This window comes from Sitophilus oryzae, unplaced genomic scaffold (genome assembly GCF_002938485.1).
Source record: "Sitophilus oryzae breed Bouriz unplaced genomic scaffold, Soryzae_2.0 scaffold_1442_pilon_pilon, whole genome shotgun sequence".
Lineage (NCBI taxonomy): Eukaryota > Metazoa > Arthropoda > Insecta > Coleoptera > Curculionidae > Sitophilus > Sitophilus oryzae.
The window spans coordinates 869,812-877,825 of NW_022146107.1; positions in this window are offsets into that span (position 1 = coordinate 869,812).

Here is an 8,014-nt window from a genome sequence, read left to right on the forward strand (position 1 = left end):
TTGTTACTTCGTTCAGTTACGTATTACGTGATATTTTTTAAACATAAAGAGAGCCAGACCTCTTTTATTCAAGGAATATACCCAAACAAACCACCAAATTATTTGTAAATCAATCTTTTGGTATGGATTTTCTTTATATGCTTAGACTTCGTTCTTTTTGCTGCTTTGGGTATATTTATTGTTTTGATATATATTTGTTGCATCCTTTCTAAGATGCAAATAAAAGTATTTGTTTATACAACTAGCTTGGCGTGAGTCTTAAATAAGAAAGTGCAAATGTTTTCACGGATTATTGTGATACGTTTTTCGTAAAAATCGTGCATTTTCTTTTAATTTCCCTGTATTTTTTAGGAAATTTTTAGAGCTGCTTTTTCACTGCAATTTTTTCCACGGTATAATTTCTTACCGAGGTGCCCGGTGGCGTAGATGTACAGGCTTTCGTCTACCAATCTTACGGCAGTGGGTTCGAATCCTACACCCGGCATTTCATCAGCGGACTATTTTTATTAAAATAAAAATAGTTTGGATACCTAGGTCAACTCAGCCTTAAACGAGTACTTGGGATTCCAAAACCACATTACCTTCCTTGTATACCGAACGGCTTCAACGGCACTACCCTGGCAAGCTGTACCTTCCTACTCCCAAGGCGTTAAACGCTATATACGGGAGCTATTATTATTATTCTAATTTTTTAATCTCTGATATTACTATGGTTACGGCACTAAAAGGCATGCAACCATTGCCAGTTCCTACATGTAAAAAACTAACAAGTATACTACGTAAAACACAAAACTAAAAAGTACCACTAACGGGTAAAAAATTGACAGATGAAAAAATACCTTGTATTGTAAAGTGTTGAAATACTGGTTGCGCTATTTTGACTGATTTATCTATTTCAGTATTCACATAATAAAATTAATAACTCTAGAAAAAAAACACACCCCTTTCACCGTTTTTAAGTTTAATTAGAAATAACGAGAACTAAATCTTCTCAGTGGCGGCTCGTGACCCGTGTGACTGGGTAGGCGACAAAATTTTAGTTACGTCTATTTGCCCCCCTCACCCTAATTTACATAATACCCTAACCACCAGTTTGTAAATATATATTATCTCTAGGTTAAAAATATAGATCAAGAATATTTAGGACAAAACTAAAGCAAAAATAACAGCATTCAACGTAATGACGTATTGATTGACATAATGTACAAGTATATGATTTTTTTATCTATTACTATGGAGTCACTATGGAGTACATCATAGAATTTTATTTTATTTTTATTTATTTACGCAAACTTAAAAATTGGTAGTATTGAGAGAGAGAATAACTATGTTTTATATATATTAAATTGATGAGTCGGTCTCTTAATAAAGAAAAGTTATTTATTATTATATCAGTAAAATCATCAAATTGTTGAAGAGCTGTGAAAAGATCTTTTTAGATTGAAAGTAAGGCGAGTGACGATAAACGTTTATTTTTCATGGAATCTCTACTATAAATTTTAATGCATTTCAAACACGAAAATTGTCTCCCAACTCAAGTACTTGTAAATGGTGCAGTAACAAATAAAAGAAACCATTTGTGAGCCTCTGGAAATATATTTCCATTTCCAGGATTATTCTACTTAAATTATTTTATAATCGAAATTATCATATCTATTATTAATACCTGAAATTTATTCATTAATTTACGTTGGTCAATAACATTTTTTGTTTGTTAAATCACTATTAAATGCGTTGGAAATGTATCAAATATCAATATAACAAGTTTGTTAAATCAGATGTTAAATGCGTTGGAAATTTTTTATAGGATTCTTTAACTTTCGGATCCGCAAGAGATAAATAAAAATAATTGAGACATACGAGTACCTATCTGCAAACCTTATTTCTAAATGTGTAACAATGTTATCAAATATTTCATAAAATAAAATTCGCTAAGATATTTGACTTTTATTAACATATCGAATTGAAATAGCACACTGAGACTTTTCTGTAATATCTGTTGTATCGTCTTCTTGCACCGAATAAAATAACGCGTTTTTTTATTTCGGATTCTTTTATTTCTGTGGCGTGTTCTGAAATACAACCGGTTATATCATTTTGAATAATCTCGGACAAGCCCGAAAAATGTTTCCAATTTGCTTTAAACGTTTTTTGAATTTTCATATAAAAGTTTTAAATGCTACGTATAATGAATCATATGAAATATCCCCTTAACGAAATGTGCCCCTTATGAAATATCGGGAATATCCCCTCAACATCTAAGCCTACCGAGCCTCCACGACTTTATGCGAAGGCGACCGGAGATTTCGACTAAGCCCCGCCTTAATACTATAAACTTCGACTTACGTTGCGTCGCTACCGCACGATAAGTTAGACAGAGACAGAAGACTGCCGTACGTCGTGCATCAACTCGGATAGTAGGCGATGCAGAAATCTCCGAACAAAGGCACTCCAACGGTCAAAATTATTTTGTTTTCTAACGCAACGGCCCAGTCGGCGTACACCAGCGGTAGTGAATATTTTAATATACAAGACCACAAATATTAAAATAATATTGATTATTTCAACACACTTCGGTGTATTAACAGTATTTTTATGTATTGGCAACATTAATAGTAAATAATGTAATGTAATAAACCGCTTAAATTCTGCCAAAATTTTAGGTTAGGTGCCGCCTACCTTGCCTACCCTGACGAGCCGCCACTGAATCTTCTACAATTACATAACTTATGGCTTTGGTACTAACTAGCATACATTATTACACCTCTACATAATACCTGTAATAACGAAAACATAAAACGTGTGTTTTGAGTGTACTAAATTTTTTTTGCTCGATTTTAAGCGTCTTACCTTCTCAGATAAAGTATGACAACACAAGCCAATCTCTATCCAATGTTTATTTTTCTGAAGGTTTTCGTCTATTAAAATAATTTGATTGGAATACACCTCCATGTAGTATTGCAATAATTTTTCAAATAAGAGAATAATGAGCTTCATAAAATTAACGATTCTTCATTTATTTTTAAATTATAATAGTTTTGACCATAAAGTCGGGAGTAAGTATAAGTATTTTAATATATCATTTACTATGTTCTCTAGAACTGCGTGCGGGCCGTCCGGCTGCCGGTAAACGTTGCGTTCACTATGGCGCATTGAAAGAAAGACCTATATATTTTTTATAACGGAAAGTAAATTTCTTGCAGTTTTTAGGTATATAATAAAATTATATAAATGTTTCTTGCCTTGAACTGCTAATATAGAAATTAATTCCACGCTGTGTTCGTCATAATGTGGATCAACCTGCTCTCACTACCGGTTTCGGGGCCCTACCCCATCGTCAGGTGAGCTTGAGTATTTCCACAAAACGACGAGCACAGCGCAGAATATATAAATACGAGTTGTCGTAAAGTAGCGGTAAGATATTAAGTCCCGCATCGCGAGATAGCGGCCTGCGTGCAATGGTAGTACTTTCGTACCACCGAGGCACAACTATCGATAGTAAATAAAGGCTTTTTGCGGCTAGCCCAAAATATATAATGGAAAGTAAATTTCTTGCAGTTTTTAGGTATATAATAAAATTATATGTGTTTCTTGCCTTGAACTGCTAATTCCGAGTTCGAGACCGGTTCGGGATAAAAACATTTTTATTTTATTTTCGTTTATATTCTGATAGTAAAGTATTAATTAATTCTTGTAGTTCAAAAAAGAATATTTAATACTTTACTATCAGAATATAAACGAAAATAAAAGAAAAAAGTTTTTACCCCGAGCCGGTCTCGAACTCGGACTCCTCGCTTCATAGGCGGAACCTCTGCGCGCCGTGCTATGGAGACTTGCTCGATTTATATCATCTAGATCTTAAAGAATTTTCCGATCGGCGATTTTCCAAAGATAGATTTTGTTAGTAAATGCGTACGTTTCGTTTAGCTACATATTTTTTATGAATTTCAATATTTCTGCAATATTCAGTGTCCATCTTGGCCATATTCAAGCATATTTTTTAGCCATAGGTTAGTTTAAAAAAAATATGTCATAGTAAATATATCTTTTTAAACGACAGAGATAAAAATAAAATGAAAATTGTTTTTTTTCCTTAAATTTAATCATGACTAGTTGCTAAATATATTTACATTAAAGTTCGTGAAGGGTAAAAACCTCGTTTTCAAAAACGATTATTATCTTATAAGGAAGAAAAAACTCGAAAAAAAATACATTTTGCGAAATAGAGATATAGAATTCTTGTTTATTTTATCCAGCAGGAAAAAAGAGGAAAATCTTTCTCGTTTTCCGGGTAGTTCTGTTCCTTTATGAAACAACGCGATAACATCCCCACTCAGCTAGAGGGGATGAAAGGTGAAAGGAAAAAACTCAAAAGAAATACACTCGAGCGTCATTCCTACCTAAAATGCTAGAAAAAGATTTTTTTTCGAGAAATTTTATTTTTTATTCGTAGAAAAAATACCACGGAGATAAAATTATAGTAAAATGCAGATATTTCCGTATATTTTTAATATTTTACTTTTTTACTACCTTATGATTGAAAAAAAGGCGTCAAACACGTCTGGTGAATAACAATCGATGATAATTTTGGCGAGGTGAATATTCAAATGTTACAAAAAATTGACATGTACGATTAAAAAGATTTGGTTTGGATTTGGTCTTTTGTTTTTTGCGACTTTGTTTGCGACGTTTCGCGAATGTATTGTCGCGAAACGTCGCAAAAACATTGTTTCCTTTCGAGTCTTCCCAAACACCCACGATTTTTTTCCCGCGTATTAAAAAAAAAAAAATAAAAAAAATTAGTACAATGTACAAAAAAGAACTTACATTGGTATTAAAATCCAATTTCTAGTTCCTAGCTCAAAACCATACTACATTTCGTAGAATTTCTGTAAAATTTTGAGGAAATTTCTTTGATTTCTTCACTACCAAATCAATATTTGTTTATGTGTGTGAACAAGTATCCGTTTCAATTTTGGTTGACCAACTTAAGTTGGTCATTACAATTTGGGGTTGGAACCTTAAATTTTAACCTTCATTACAATTTGGGGTTGGAACCTTTTAAATAAAAATATTTATTTACCACACTACACCTAAACACTTTACTTTTAGCACTGGGCGCTAGTTGCGCTAACCATGTTAGCATCATTAAATTCTAGTTTTAATAATTTACTGATGATGATGACTCTACATGGTTAATAAAACGCACGTCCAGTGCTAAAAGTAAAAGTTTTTGGTTTATTGTGGTAAATTAGTGTTTTAATTTTGTTTAAGTTGATCAACTAAAATCGACTCGTGAGAACGCGCCTTTATATATTTTGAATACAAAAAAAAATCCAAGGTTCTTTTGTTAGGGTAAGGAGACACGAGGGTCTTCGAAAGTTAAATAAGCCTATTAATTAAGGATAATTTAATCAGTTAAGACTCATTCGGAGACCGTTAATTTGTTAATTGAATTTGACGCTGGCGTCGGAGTCGAGACGAACTCGGGCGGCACCGTGTGACGTAGCACGACACCGGGACGCAATTAGCCCCTGTTTATACGATGGATTTATTTGCTCTTTACGTTTTAATTGTGCCCAAGTTTGTTGATTGCGATCCGCCTCTAATCTAGCAGTTAGCTTTAGCTTTGGCCGTTCAGGTGTACCGTTTTTTTAACACGGATGGTTTAAGAGGTAATTTTGTTAAAAGTGACTGTGTGTTCCATGTTTCGAGAGTTTGTGTTACTTTTGACGTTTTTCTAAGCCTGGCATTTGCTTTAGTATGGAAATTTAATGCATATATTAATATGTAGAAATGTTTCATCATATTCCTATCAAAACCAAACAAAAAAAATGTAGATTGATATCAGTATATTATTATAGAGTTTCGCCTAGCGTGGTAAGCATTTTCAAATACAGCAGAACTTCAATAATTCGAACACATATCGGTACAGCCTTCGCCGAATTAATGAGGTATACGGATTAGTGGAGTAATATTTTTATAATGTTATCGTTTCATACGTTTATTGTTTCCAACTTAAAATTTAAACCTATTTTTATTTAAACCAAAACGCCAAACACTTTATATAAACACATTAAAACTTTATTGTACCTACATGTACCTATATTACACACATAAAATAACTCAGTTACTACGTACTCAAATATACAAATTAAGTAAATATGCACTTAAATGCACATTAAATACTTATATAAAAATATAAACAAATAATAATTAGTAAAATTAATATTCAATTGGAAGGTTTTAAAAAACGGATTGATTTTTATCTGCATACTTCTTATCGATTTTGCTGCATCAACAGCTTTCTTTTACCCCTTTCAAAAGCAAAATATGTTGCATAGGAACATAGTTTTCTGCGATCCGGTAAATACTTTGTGACAAACATTTTACAGCATCGCTAATCATAGTTGAGGGTTGGAGCCTTTGGTTTTACAACAGCAGAATAAATCACTAATTCAACACAATACACCAACACATATTACTTTTGCAATAGAGTTATCATCATCATCATCATCATCATCATCATTATCGTCATCATCAGCTTATTCAACCATTTCCAATTATGGTGTGGCCTCCCCCACAAACTTTCTTTGTAATGGAGCCCATTGTTGTCTATTCTTGGCTGTGTGGGCCCAAGTTATCCCTGCTAATTTCCTAATATCATGGTCATATCTCATGCCGGTCTTCCTTTAGGTCTCTTAATTCCTCGTGGGTATTATGCTGTAATTTTTGTGGTTCATCTGTTGTCCGTTCTTCTTGCCGGATGTCCTGATTCTTGCCAATTGAGGGATTTGACTCTGTGGATGACATCTATTATCTGGGTCTTTTGTTGTATCCACTCTATTCTTTTACGGTCTCTCTTGGTTATTCCCAGCATATTTCGTTCCATTGATTTCGTTCCAGTTTCCTTATAATATCCGTTTTAAGTGTCCAGGTTCTGCATGCATAGGTCACGACTGGTAGTAGATGGGTCGTATGTTTTCTACTTTAGATAGAGTTGCATTCTAGATTTGAATATGATTGAGTTTCTGTCATAAGTTGTCCATGCTAACTTAATTATTTTGTTGATTTCTGGTAGTAGAGATATACATATTAAGTTTTGGTATATTGTGGTGAATCAGTATTTAATTTTGCATCATCGCCAAATTTTATTTTCAACATAACATTGGCATCCTCTGTTTCAGTTATGTTGTCATATGTTTCCTTTGTTTTCAATGCCTAGTTGTTAAGTTTCTTTCTCTTCTTCTCTGGCTTATTCTCTTCGGTTAAAACCATTTTTACATCAGAGACTATTATGGTTTGATTTTTTTGATTTGTACTTGGTATAATTTCACCACACATACACTCACACACACACAAAACTCCTTATTTTATTTCTGTTTTTTTTTATATCCGATATATTAAATTTAGGAACATAACCGAATTAGTAATGTTGCATTTTTTTCAGCAAGAGTCGTTTAGTCGGTCCTATTTTTTAGCAGTACACGACATTTCTCTGCTGCAAAGAAATTACTACATACTACATCTAATCGTCTAGCGTCCAACAGCAACTTTTGGGCAACGTTTTAATTATAAAAATGCGAACTTTATTTTAATTTAGTTATGAATTTTATTGACATCCGGAATAAAGAGGTGAAGATATCAAAATTGTCCGGTTAATAAGAGACACCAAACTACTGAAGCGTCAAAATTTGCGCGTGCCCGATTTAAGAAAGTTCTAATGTACATATTTATTCTAAAAAAGTACAAAAAATTACAAAAAAATACGTACATATGGTACACAAGGAAACAATTATAATAATTAAAATAGTCAAAGCTAAATAAAATTAAAAACCAATGAATACAGAACAACAAACAAAAAATGTAATATACCAAATACCCTGTGAATGCGATACATTTTACATTGGTGAAACATCTAGACCCTTAAATGTTAGAATTAAAGAACATAAAGATTATTTAAGAAAGGGAGATTTTCACAAATCTAAGATTTGGTTTGGCAAATCTTGATTTG